We start from the raw sequence: 14,224 nt of genomic DNA, 5'->3' as shown, positions 1-14,224 counted from the left end.
TTAAGACCTCCTAACATACAACTCTCCAACAAAGATACTTCAAAAGCCAGTCAGGCAGAGTGGGATTGTGAGGGCCTGGGCATCTTTTCTCCACCAGGGCTATGCTAAGGGGGTTGTATTGAGAACTCCTCTGTTTCCTGGAGCAAAGTTCCTTGAACTCCATTATTGGCATGGATAATCCGGCTCTCCTGAAGTCTGAAGGATTCAAGTACAGTGTTCTTTCCTGACAAGTGTGTTGGACTGGCTCACATTGGCTTGCAGCAGATAGCCTTAATTTTTTAAATTACATTAAAAAATTTGTTTTGGTTATATGTGTATGTGTGTGGGCATGTGTATGCACAGTGTACACATGGAGTCCAGAGAACAAATGATGGAGTCAGTTCTCTCTACCATGTGGATCTTGGAATGACTCAGTCACTAGGCTTGGTGGTGTCAAGCACGCTTACCCACTGAGCCATCTTCTCTCTAGCTTGTACTTCTGTGAATACCATGAGGAGCTCTCTAGGCAGCAACCAGAAACATCTTCAACAACTGGGTCCCTTACTAGTGGGACTTGGTCTCTGCCACAATTCCACAATTCCTCTCCCCACTACTGAGGAGGTAGTGGCAAGACTCCCCTGTTCCACCTGCTGTGATCTAGGGGTGTGGCAAACATCAACCACTGGCTCCCCCCACTCCATGTAATGATGGAATTACATGCAGTGTCATAGGGAATATTCATTAGATGATGTATTCCAGTCTCCCACAGACTCCGACATCAGCGCTGCTGAAGGAGAGGTGGGCACAGTAAAGGACCTGAAGCCTTAGAGAAAGACCTTGGCTAGCACTACAGACCATCATTCGCTCTGATCCCTGATGAAAGAAGGAGAGCCTCATGGTGCTGCAGTGTGTGCTGCTGACTGAGGAAGAGCCTGTTTCAAAGACTTGGTGTGGCAGGGAGTCACGTGGATCTTTCTGATAATGTGGAGAGCACCTGGCATTTCTTTCAGAAATGGCCCCAGGAAAGCCAAGTGACACCCTTTCTCACTTCCTTTCTTTTTCCTTCTGTCCTTCCTTTGGGTAGACCAGAGGACCTTACACATGCTAGTCAAACATTCTGCCACTAACCCTAATCCCCTCTCTCCTTTTATGCCTTTGTGACCTTTTTTATTATTGTTTGGGGTCTTCCTCCCCTGTCTTCCTCTTTTATCTCCTCCTCTTTCTCTTCCTCCTCCATCTCTTAGTCCTCCTCTTCTCCTCCTTCTTTTTCTTTTCTTCTTCTTGACAGAGCCTTTCTATTTAGCCTAGGCTAGCCCCAATGTCACAATCTTCTTGCCTCAACCTCTCAAGTGTTGGGATTGAAAGTGAACACCACCACACCTAGTTTAAGAGTACCTGTTGCTTCCCCTTCTGAGAAAGATTCAAATATCCTTCCATGTGCCCTCCTTGCTATTTTGGCTTCTTTGGATTTGTTTAGCATGGTTATCCTGTACTTTATGGCTAATATTCACTTATAAGTGAGTATATACCATGCTTGTCCTTTTGCATCTGGGTTACTCTCTCAGGATGATATTTTCTAGTTCCATTCATTTGCCTGTAAAATTCATGACGTCATTGTTTTTAATGGATGAGTAGTATTTCATTGTGTAGATGTATCACATTTTCTGTATCCAGTTGAGAGACGTCTGGGTTGTTTCCAGTTTCTGGCTATTATGAATAAAGCTGCTATGCACATAGTTTAGCAAGTGTCCTTGTGGGATGGTGAAGCATCTTTTGAGTATATGCCCAAGAGTGGTATAGCTGGGTCTTGAGGTAGAACTATTCCTAATCTTCTGAGAAACTGCCAAATTCATTTCCAGAGTGGCTATCCAAGTTTGGACTCCCCACCAGCAGCGGAGGAGTGTTCCTTGTGCCTCACAACATCACCAGCATGTGCTGTCCTTTGAATTTTTGATCTTATCCATTCTTATGTGTGTAAGGTGGAATCTCATAGTTGTTTTGATTTATATTTCCCTGATGACCAAGAACATTGGGTACTTCTTGGCCATTCAAGATTCCTCTGTTGATTTTGCTTAGTCAACAAAATGATGGACTGGGTATTAGGTCTTTCTTGCACCTTACTGACATAAATTGGTATAATTGGTATAGTTATGCTCTAACTGTATTTTGAGAGAAAAGTTTTAACAGGAAGGGTGATATGTAGGAGGAGCTAAGGTGGGAGGAGTAAGGAGAGGAGGAGTAAGGAGAAGAGGAGGAGAAGGAGAGGAGGAGCTAGGTGATGAGAGAGAAAGAGAGAGGGGGGCCAGACATGGAGGCAGATGTTCACATGTCTCTGCCAGTCAAAGATAGTTGATATATCTACGTTGGGTATTAGGTTACACTTCTGATTGATACTAAGCATTACCAAATTTATAAAGCCATTGGTTAGCATTAAAAAAATTGTATAAAAGCAAAAAGGAGAAGGGGGTATGGGTTAGAGGTTTTCTAGGGAGGGGAAATGGAGAAAGGGGGTGGCATCTGAAATGTAAATAAAACATCCAATAAAAAAGATTCCTCTGTTGAGCATTCTCTGTACCCTATTTTGCATAATTGCGTTACTTGGATTGTCAGTGTCTAGCTTCTTGAGTTCTTTATATATTTTGGATATTAGCCCTCTGTTGGATATAGGGTTAGTGAAGATCTTTACCCAATCTGTAGGCTGTAGTTTTGTCCTCATGACAGTGTCCTTTGACTTATAGAAGCTTTTCAGATTTATGAGGTTCCATTTATTAATTCTTGACCTTATTGCCTGAGCCATTGGTGTTCTGTTCGGGAAGTTGTCCCCTGTACCAACTAGTTCAAGATTATTCTCTACTTTCTGTTCAATTAGGTTTAGTGTATCTGAATATGTTTATGTTGAGGTCTTTAATTCATTTGGACTTGAATTTTATGCAGGGTGATAAATATGGATCTATTTGCATTCTTCTACACTCAGACATCCAGTTAGATCAGCACCATTTGTTAAAGATGCTCTCCCTTTTTCATTGTTTAGTTTTGGCATTTTTTTGTTAAAAATCACATATCTATAGGTGTGTGGGTTTATTTCTGTGTCTTAGATTCCATTCCATTGATCCACCTTTCTGTTTCTATACTAATAGTGATTTTTTTAAAAAATCACTATTGCTCTGTAGTATAGCTTGAAGTCAGGGATAGTGACATCTCCAGAAGTTCTTTTATTGTTCAGGATCATTTTAGCTACCCTAGATTTTTTTCCATGTTAAGTTGAGAATTGTTCTTTCAAGATATGTGAGGAATTGTGTTGGAATTTCAATAGGAATTGCATTGAGTCTGAGACCATTTTCATTATGTTAATCCTACTGATCCATATCAGAGATTGATGGAAGGTGGGAACTAGGTAGAAAAGAGCCTGGGGAGGGGAGTGAGGGTAGAATCATATGTAGGGGAAGCAAGGGTGAGAAAAGGGAGGTCAGCTGGGGGAGCAATCTTCAGGAAGTGCCAGAGATCTGGGATGGGGAGAGGCTCCGGAGGGCCTAAAGGGGCTCTCTAGCTAAGATTCCTAGCAGTAGGGAATATGGATCCTCAAGTGGTCACTTCCTGTAGCCAGGCAGGACTCCCAGTGGAAGGATAAGGACAGTAACCCACAAAGCCTTCAAACCCCAAATGTGTCCTGCCTGCAACATGTGTAAGGACAAAGATAGAACAGAGACTAAGGGAGTGGCCAATGAATGACTGCCCCAAATTGAGGCCCAGTTCATAGGCAAGAACCAATCCCCCCGACACTATTAATGGTACTCCATTGTGCTTGCAGGCAGAAACCTAGTGTAACTGTCCTCTGAAAGGCTCCACCCAGCAGACAATGGAAAGAGGTGCAGAGACTCCCACCTAAACATTAGATGGAGCTCAAGGAGTCTTATGGAAGAGTTGGGAGAAAGATTGAGGAAAAGGACTTTATAGAAAGGTCAACAGAGTCAATTAACTTGGACCCTTGAGAGCTCCCAGAGACTGAATCACCATCCAAAGAGTAAGCATGGGTTAGACCTAGGCCTCCTGCATCTATGTAGCAAATGAGCAGCTTGGTTTTCCTGTGAGTCTCCCAAAGACTGGAGCAGGGGCTGTCCCTGAGTTTGTTGCCTGCCTGCCTCAGAGACCTTCCAAGGTGCACCTGGGCTGCATGGGTTACACAGCGCTACATGGTCACTGACTGGGAGTGACCTGATGGGCTAGGATGGGTTTCCTCAGTCCTTTGCATTCCCTGTACTTAAAGGCCTCGTCTCTGTGGTCTCCAAGGTCCCTGTAGATTCAGAGCTCCTGGAAGACCCACCTCACTCTGGCTCTGATTCCAGTCTCAGGCCCAGGCCTCACCCCAACAATATCAGTGTTTGTGGGATAGATTAGCCAAGTAGAGCCTGCGATCCCAATATGGCAGCCAAGAGTGGGTTTTAAGCTGGGTTTCACACAGGGGTGAGTACTCCCATGTACGCTTCATATTTCCTTCAAGAAAACAACCAAGTGAGCTCAGCCAGCTGGTTTGAGCTTCCTCTTTGAGGTGAAACTCTTTCATGTGTACACCGTCTCATGTGCCTTCCTGGCCGAGTCCCCTCTGCCATCCGAACAGCAATTCCCTGCAATTGCTCCCTTGCTGATTCCGCTGCCAAAAGCTACAACTGAAAATCAAAGAGCATTTTTAATGAAAAAGACCCTTTATGTCCCCCTTTTCCCTTCAAATCCACTGTAATAAATTTGAGGCTGTTAGTGGCATTTAAGCCCTTCTAGATGCTCCTGCACTGGAGGGAGGCTGTTCGCGTAATAGTTTCAAATAGTAAAATCTCTTTACATTTCACCCTGTGACCTTTTCCTCATAGAATGTCAACAATATAGAAAACAAATGTTTGATGTGTCTGAAGCGGGTTTTGGTGCTTGGGTGACCGATAATCTCGCCACTCTTCACTTTCATTATTCAGAAAGTGTCTTCGAGTGGAGGTTAATTTGCATATGTGCGTCTCTTTTGTACTCCATGCTATCTGAGCACGGCACACAATAACTCTTCTGAAAAAATATCGTTTTACATTATGATGATATTAAGAGGGATTTCTTAAATTAGGCATCCTGACACGCTGTTCTTCCTTGCTGAGGCTTGGGATGAGTTACTGGCATTTGAAAAACAAGTTAATGAAGAGCAAAGCACTTCGCTCTGGCTCTCTCCCGTGAGTAATACATACCCCGAGGCCATCTGATTTGGAACCTGCGTGCAAGAATTTTGAAGGCCCTGCTAATCCCAGAACCTTGTCCGCTGTATCTTGTGCTGTCCATACAGCATCTCTGCCTGCCACTGAGGTTCTCACTCCCATTTTACAGGTAAGGAGACTGAGCCACAGAGGGACTATTAGTTTTGGGTCAGCAATGCAAGTTAAAACTGTCTTTCTTTTGCTATTCTGCAATTCACAGTAGGATGAATGGATGGCACGTGAGACCTGTCTACACCATCTCTGTCTGAAGAGGAGAGGTAAATCCTGGCATCCGTTTGCCACACCAGCTGCACACCCAGATCATCCACCATAAGCAGCTGGAGAGGGTGGGGTAGAAGTGACTCAAGTTCATGGACTGCATGCGGCTTGCTTTGTGACAGGGTGTTGTCCTGTGTAGATTTTTGTGCAGTTTTGCTGTCCAAGCTGGGGGAAAAACCAAAGATATTTACGCTTGAAGGGAAGGCTTGGGGTTCCAGGCTAGGGTGCTTGGGTGAGAGGGGATGAGCTCTCTGGTCCGATCCCTCCATCATCCCAACCCAGCCTTTCTTCTTCTGGAAAGAGCACTCTGATTATGTTTGGGGATCTAGCCTCCCCTCACTCCTGGTGTAAACAGAGGCAAGTGACCCAGCCTGATCAGCCAGAATTGTTCCCAAACTGAGTGATGTGTCAGATGGCCCCATGAGCCAGTCAAACATCGAGGACTAATTAGCTAGTCTAGATAGTCTTGCCTAGATTTTAAAAGAGGTGTCCTCCTCCACCCCTTATTCTTCCTTTTCTTCTACTCCATGTCGAATTTGGATCTGTGAAAGCTTGGTACTGTTGGTGCCATCTTGGTTTCATGAGAAATGAATCTGAAATTGATGACAAGAAGGATAAGTTGAGGCCAAGAGAAAAAAAACCAATGTCTGTATTATTTGAGCCCCTGGATCCAGCTGAGACCATGCTTATAAATATCCTACTTATGGGAGACAATATATTCTCCTTTCTTCACTGAGATGATTTGGGTTGTATTTTCTGTATTGCCTGAAAAAAGTTCTGATACATGATATCAGGCATCACACTCACACAACTCTAAATAAAGGAAATATGCTTTTCTGGAAGTGATTATATTCTGTTGGTCATTCCACAGATATTTGTTGAGCGTCTGCTCTATGCCATCCATTCTGCTATAAGCAGTGGGAGAGTCAGAGCTCCGCATCCAAGGGACAGATGACCTGATGGGAGGAGGCTATGAAATGAAGACATGTAGGACATGTAGGCAGGGTGGGAAGGGAGGGAGGATCAGGAGATGCAGATGCTAAGGGAATGGGATCCATGGCAATACTTCCAGGGGGGATGGAGGCGTTTCTCTTCTGATAGTGGAGCCTCTTTTTGGCCTCTCAGTCCCAGGTGCTTAGCTCAGTATCTTGCACAGGACAAATGCCCAGGAAATATAAAGCATGATGGTGTTACATGGTTTTACCCAGGGAAGGGTAAAGAAATGCCCTGTCGCCCTGAAGGGGATAGGAAGACTTACTGAGTCAATCTACCTGGATCCTTGGGGGCCTCAGAGATTGAGACACCAACCAAAGAGCATACATGGGCTGGACCTAGGTCCTAGCACATATGTAGCAGGTATGCAACTTGGTCTTCATGTGGGTCCCTAATTCCTGTCTATGGAATTTATTCCCCTAACTCAGCTGTCCTTTCTGGCCTCAGTGAGAGAATAAGCACCTAGCCCTGCAGGGACTTGATGTGCCAGGGTAGGGGGATACCCAGGGAGGGCCTCTACTCTTTCAGAGGAGAAGGGGAGAAGAAGTGGGGTACAGCGATTGAGATGTAAAATGAATAGATAAATAAATAAATAAATAAATAAATAATGAATGAATGAATGAAAGAAAGCTGAAAAGAAAGAAAGAAAGAAAGAAAGAAAGAAAGAAAGAAAGAGGAGAAGGAGGAGGTGGCAGAGGTGGCAGTGGAGGAAGAAGAGGAGTAGGAGGAAGAAGAACCCTGTCAGCTTAGATAATAAGGAAATCGGGTGAGTAAAGAATCCTGTCCAAGTCTATGTTGGTGAACCAAGCAGTTTACTGTGATTACCTGTAAGGGCATAGGTGACTCAAGGCAGCTATACCATTGGGAAGTCCCCTATACAACGTATGAGTCCCCTATACACCTATTCTACTGCAAGGGCCAGCAGCAGAGTCCCCATTCCCAAGGTCTATTCACTTAAGAGATCACTTCGTATATAGCCATGGAAGGCTGAGCCTTGGTGGGGTCACGCAGCTTCCTGATCCTCAAGAGCGGTTCCTTCTCTCTCTGGGAAAATTGATGAGATGCATATAATGAAAGTCTTGTGTGCATGACCATAGTGATCACATCTGCTCTGATTCAAGATGGTGATGGCCACACCCAACTAAGAGACAACTGATACAGAACGCAGCTTTGTGGAGGCTGTGACCCTGAAAGATAAGATGAGTTAACCCTGGAGTTGGAGCTTGAGGCAGAGAGGCCACAGACTTCAGCCCACAACCAGTCTACCACCATTGGAAATGTATGTGCTCTACTGTTTGTCAGTTAGGGGCAAACTCACAGCTGAGTGTTCAGTGATCTGATTGCTACCTATTTTTACCTACCCCCCCCCCCAAAAAAAAAAAACTGTTCAGGCCCTTGGATTTCTTGAGAAATCCTTCTAATTTATTTAATTTTCTTTTTTATCAAAAATAGATTATTTTCACACATAATATATATGGATTACAGTTTTCTTTCCTGCTGTTCTTCCCAGTTCCTTCCTCCTTCACCTCCCATTTAGATTCATTCCCTTTCTGTCTCTTGTTAGAAAGCAAACAGGCTTCTAAGGGATAACAATAAAATATAATATATAATAATATAAAACAAAAACTAACATATGGAGTTGGACAAGACAAACAAAATAGGAAAAATAGCACAGAATCGAAGACCTACTCATTTGCACACTCAGGAGTTTCTTAAAAACAGTAAACTGGAAATCATTACACACACACACACACACACACACACACACACACACACACACACACACACTCACAGACTGTCATGTATAGGCCTGTGCATGCCCTGTGCATGCTGCCTCAGTCTCTGTGAATTCATATGAGTTTTGATCATGTTGACTTAGTGGGCTTTGTTATGTTAGTGTCCTCCATCTCCTCTGTCTCTTACACTCTGCATCTTCTTCCACAGGGTTCCTAGAGCCCTGAGGGATTTGATGGAAACATCCTGCTTAGGGCTGAGGGTTCCAAGGTCTTTCACTCTCTGTATAATGGCTGGCAGTAAGCCATCTCTATTTGTTCCCATCTGCTGCAGGAGAAAGCTTCTCTGATGACTGAGCAAGGCACTGATCCATGAGTATGGCAGAATGTCATTAGGAGTCATTTTATTGAAAGGTTTTGTTGTTTATTTGTTTGTTTAGTAGTCCCCTAGGTCCCATGGCTATCTAGTCCCAGGTTCTTGGTCACCCAAGCAGTGTCCAGCATGAGTTCCATCTTGTGGTGAAATGAGCCTTAATCAAAGTCAGATATTGGCTGGTACCTCCCACAAGCTTTGTTCCACTATTGCTCTAGCATAGCTTGCAGGTATGATGTCATTGCAGATCAAAGGGTTAGTGGCTGGCTTGGTATTTTTGGTTCCCTTTTGGTAGCAAGCAGAGTTCCTTCCTGTACCAAAGATGCTAGAACATAATGGTGAAGCCTCTATGTAGGCACCAGATCAACTACTCCATGTTTAATGAGTTGTGTAGATCACGTCTTCAACAATGGGGTCTTCCTGTCAGTTTTGGGAGAGAAACTTAGAGCCTTGGCAACCGCCTAGGTTGTCTGGGAGTTCCCATGGGACCCTTTTGGCCAACAATTCAATTAGATGTAATCCAGTCCCAGTAGTTTTGACAACTCCATTTAGTGACAAGAGATGGCCAGTTGGGACCCTGTCGCTCCACTGTTTGGCAATTTCATTTATATTGTCTTCATGTATGTAACATATTTTATGAACCTTCTATTGTACTAGGTTTCCATACTACCCCTCAAATGGCCCTTAACTTTAGCTATCTCTCTCTGTATTCCCTTCCTCATCTCCTTCTTCCCTGTCTCTTTCTACTTGATCCTCCTGTTCTAGGAGGATCCATCCATCCATAACTATATATTCTATTTTCCTTTCCTAATGAGAGCTATCTGTCCCCCCTATAACCTTACTTTATACCTAACTTCTGTGGTTCTACAGATTGTAGCTTGGTTATTATTGACTTACAGCTAATACCAATATACAAGCAAATGCATACTGTATTTGTCTTCCTAGGTCTGGGATACCTCACTTAGGATTTTTTTCTAGTTCCATCCATTTACCTGGGACTGACTTCCTTCCTTCCTTCCTTCCTTCCTTCCTTCCTTCCTTCCTTCCTTCCTTCCTCTTTCTTTCTTTCTTCTTCTCTCTCTCTTCTCTTTCTTTCTCTCACTCTCTCTCCTCCCTTCCTCTCTCCCACCTCCTCCCCATCCTCTTCCTCCTCCTCTTCCTCTCTTCTAATTGATTGAGTAATATTCCATTATGTAAACATACCACACATTATGTATCCATTCTTCTATTGAGGGATGTCTAATTTGTTTCTATTTTCTGGCTATTATAAATAGATCACCAATGAACATGGTTGAGCAAGAGGCTCTGTGGTAGGATGAAGGATCCTTTGGCTATATGCTCAACAGTAGTATAGCTGAATTTTGAGGTAAGGGTATTCTCATGCTGAAGAATTGCCACATTGATTTCCATAGTGGCTGTACAAATTTGCAGTCCCCGCTAGCAATGGATGAGTACTCCCCTTACTCTGCATCCTCACCAGCATGAGCTGTCAGTTTTCTTGATCTTAGACACTCTACTGATATAATATAAAATCTCAAAGTAGTTTGATTTGCATTTCCCTGATGGCTAAGGATGTCAAATAGTTTTAAAGTGTTTCTCAGCAATTCAAGTATCCTTTGTTGAGAATTCTCTGATTAGATCTGTTCTCCATTTTTAAACTGGGTTATATGTTTTCTTGATATCTAGTTTCTAGAATTCTTTATATATTTTGAGTATTAGCCCTCTGTCAGATGTAGAGTTGGTAAAACTCTTTCCCATTCTGTAGGCTGCCTCTTTGTCTGAAAGATGGTATCCTTTGTCATGTGGAAGCTTTTCAGTTTATGAAGTCCCATTTATTACTTGTGGCTCTTAGTGCCTGTGCTAACAGTGTTCCGTTTAGAAAGTCTTTTCTGTGCCAGTGAGTTCAAGGCCATTCCCTGCTTTCTCTTCTATAAGGCTCAGTGTGTCTGGTTTATGATCCATTTGGAGTTGAGTTTTGTGTGGAACAACAAGTACTGGTCTATTTGGATTGTTCTAAATGCAGTCATCCAGTTTGACTGGCACCATTTGTTGATGTTCCCCGCCCCCACCCATTGTATACTTAGGGATTCTTAATAAAAATCGGGTTTCCATAGGTTGGTGGATTTATTTCTGGGTTTTCAGTTTGATTTCCTTGATCTCTATGTTTGTTTTTGTTCCCAAACCATGATATTTTTACTACTTTGGCTTTATAGTATAACTTGGAATCAGAGATAGGGATACTTCCTCATCCCTTTTATCATTTAGGATTGTTTTTATCATTTTTTGTGTGTTTCCACATGAAGTTGAAAAGTGTCTTTTCAAGAGCTGTGAAGAATTGTGTTGGAATTTTGATGGAGATTTTATTGAATCTGTATATGGCTTTTGGTATGGTGGTCGTTCTTACTGTATTAATTTTACAGATCCAGGAACATTCAACTTCTTTCTTCAATCTTAAGATTTTTATCATGCAAGTCTTTCACTTGATTGGTTAGAGTTACCTGAAGATATTTTATATTGTTTGAAGCTTCTGTAGAAGGTGTCACTTTCCTGATTTCTTTCCCACTCTGGAGAAATCTTTTTTAAAAAAAAATTGAAAAAATTAGTTATGTCTATGTGTGTGTGATCTGGATTTATGCATGTGGAGTGTACTGCCTCCACATTCTAGAGGAGGGCATCATGTTCCTTGGAACTGGAGTTACAGGCAGTTGTGAGCTACCCATCATGGATTCTGGGTCTCTAATTCCTCTACAAAAGCAGTAAACACAGTATTTCCAGGCTTACTGCCTTCTGATTTAATCTACTTTAGCATTGCATCCTACCTTTCTGTGTCATCAAAGAGAACTGGATGCTATTTTTTTTAATGGCTCTTTCAGTGTAGAGATGAGTCAAAGTTAGAGCCAGCTTTCCTTTGTCAGTTTTATGCTGTTATGGAGCCACTGCTTGTAACAAAGATCCTTATAGCTAGAACATCACATCTGGAGTTATTTCCTTTGGATAAGTTTCTAGATGGAATGGTGAATCAAATGAAACGCATGCCACCAAAGCTCTATGACCCGTGTTTCCATGTTTTCTCTGGTATTTATTCTCACCAATACTGGGTGTGATGGTTAATCTTGTCAGTTTGATTGGCTTTGGAATCAACTAAAATAAACACTTCAGGAAGAGTTGGTGTGACTATTTCCCTCAGAGTGGGCAACAGTGTGTGGGAAGCAGATGCAAAAAGATCCTAGGAAGAAGTGTTGCAGCCTGCGTGCCTTCTTGCTGATGAGTGCATGTACCCCATCATTGTTGCTAATGATGCCATCCATCACTGACTTTAGGTTGCAGGTTTTTTGACCTTCCAATGGAACACATCCCAGTCATTTAACACCAGTTTGGAACTGCTGAGCTATCCAACTTGGTGCATCTAGCATCTACAGGGTTCTCAGGCTCTTCAGCCCTCAGACAGCATTTATTAGATTTCCCAGACCACACCATGTAAACCAATCTAATCCCTTTTTGTAACATACATTCATTATCTATGGTTGTGTTCTTCTGGAGAATCTGACTTATGTTGGGTATAATAATTATCAACTACAACAACAATGACAACGACAACAACAGCTTCTTTTTCTTCTTCTCCTTCTCCTCCCCCTCCCCCTCCCTCCCCCTCCCTCCCCCTCCCTCCCCCTCCCTCCCCCTCCCTCCCCTCCCTCCCCCTCCCTCCCCCCTCCCTCCCCCTCCCTCCCCTCCCTCCCCCTCCCCCTCCCCCTCCCCGTCCCCCTCCCCCTCCTCCTCCCCCTCCTTCTCCTTCTTCTTCTTCTTCATTGTCATCTTAAGAGAGGGGTAGATTTGGCTATACATCAGGTCAGGAATCATGCTGGTTCCTCCTATTCTCTTTTCAGAGTGACTTCCAGAGAGGGACATCTTTCTTCTGGGCATGAATCTGGTCAGAACAGCAAGAGCCCCCTGTAGGAAGCACCTGGAAAAGCCTTGGAATTTTAGAGGACCCAGAAACATCATTTTTGCAATATCATATGTCAGATGGTTTTCCTCCTGTCCCTGTGTCTCAGGCTCCTCTTAGTGTCTAGGATCCCTCTTCATTCTGGACACAATTTAGAAACAGAGGGAGGTTTTACTGGTTGACATGGGAGAGAAATGGGAGCGTCCAGGCATTTGACAACAGAAAGAGCCATTCCATCGTTCCACAGTCTAATACACTTTAGAGACCCAAAGAAATCAGGGATGATTCTGGCAGAAATTTTGTTCGAAACAGTCCAGTTTATTCTTGTCACAGTTACTATTCTTTTTTTCTATTAGAATTCAATATTGCATTCTCAGCAAGAATATCCCCCTAATTGATGGGGATTACTTAAACCAAGGCATCTTGTGGGACATTGAATAGCATCCAGAAAAGACCCAGTGTGAGGACTAAGTCCTCTTGAGCAAGATTGTGCTTCTGGGAGTCTCTGCAGAAGAAACCATATCCTTCACTCATCTGGCACCTCTTTGCCTTCTCTAGGCCAACCCTGGGATTCCCTGAAACTTCAGCAGCTCCATCATACAGGGAAACTATAGCGGAGTGACAAATAGCCGCCAGAGAGTTATGGAGCTCAGGTCTCCACTCCTGGCTGCATGCTGCAGACCCACCTTCCTCCTATTGAGCCTCACTTTCCTCATCTGTGAAATGTAAATGGCAGCACTGTCATCTCTTCATAGAGATGGGAGAATTCAGCAAAGGGAGCCATGTGCACCGTGAGATTGATGCATAGCAGGAATTCAGCAAACCTTAGTCCAGTGACTGTCATCTCTAAAATAGAATAATACCCACCATGTAGAGTTATTATAAAGATTAAATGAGATAAGGTGTGGGAAGCATCTGGTGCCAGGAAGTTACTATGCACTAGTAATTTTAGGGCCATTTTCCTAGTTAGAAACATTGCAGCTTCTCCAGAAGGTCTTCAGCCAGCATGGATGCTGGCTCCCCTGTGACTGCATAGATGGCACTCTTCTTCACCCAGCATGGATGATGCTTCTCCCGTGACTACATAGATAGCACCCCCTTCCTCTAGTTCTCCCAAGCCTATACATCCTAGCTCTTCCCCAAGTCTCCCCACCTCCAGACCTATGCAATTAGAGAAAATTAGCATATTAATATCTGAGTGTCTAGATACTCAGGTGAGGATCCTGTGACCCTTCCCTCATCTCCGTTTCCCCCCATTATTTATTTATTCACTTTATATCCCTACTTTGGCCTCATCCCTCTTTTCCCAGTCCCACCCTGTCACCTTCTCCTCCCATTTCCCTCCCCCTTTTCATCAAGGGATCCCCCTGTACCAACCCATCCTGACACTTCAAGTTACATCAGGACTAAGTGCATCCTCTCCCACTGAGGCACCCAGCTAGTGGAAAGGGATCCAAAGGCAGGCAACAGAGTCTAAGTCAGAAACAGCCCCGACCCGGCTCTCATTATTAGGGGATCCACACAAAACCAAGCTGCATATCTGCTACATATGTATAGAGGGCCTAGGTCCAGTCCATGCATGCTCTTTGGTTGGTGCTTCAGTCTCTGTGAGCCACCATAGGGCCCAAGTTAGTTGGCTCTATAGGACTTCTTGTGGTGTCCTTGACCTCTTGGGCTCCCTCAATTCTTCCTTGACTCT

The sequence above is a fragment of the Arvicanthis niloticus genome, chromosome 3 (genome assembly GCF_011762505.2).
Source record: "Arvicanthis niloticus isolate mArvNil1 chromosome 3, mArvNil1.pat.X, whole genome shotgun sequence".
In the NCBI taxonomy this organism is placed as follows: domain Eukaryota; kingdom Metazoa; phylum Chordata; class Mammalia; order Rodentia; family Muridae; genus Arvicanthis; species Arvicanthis niloticus.
The sequence above is the reverse complement of the archived record's forward strand: the minus strand, read 5'-3'. Positions refer to the sequence as shown.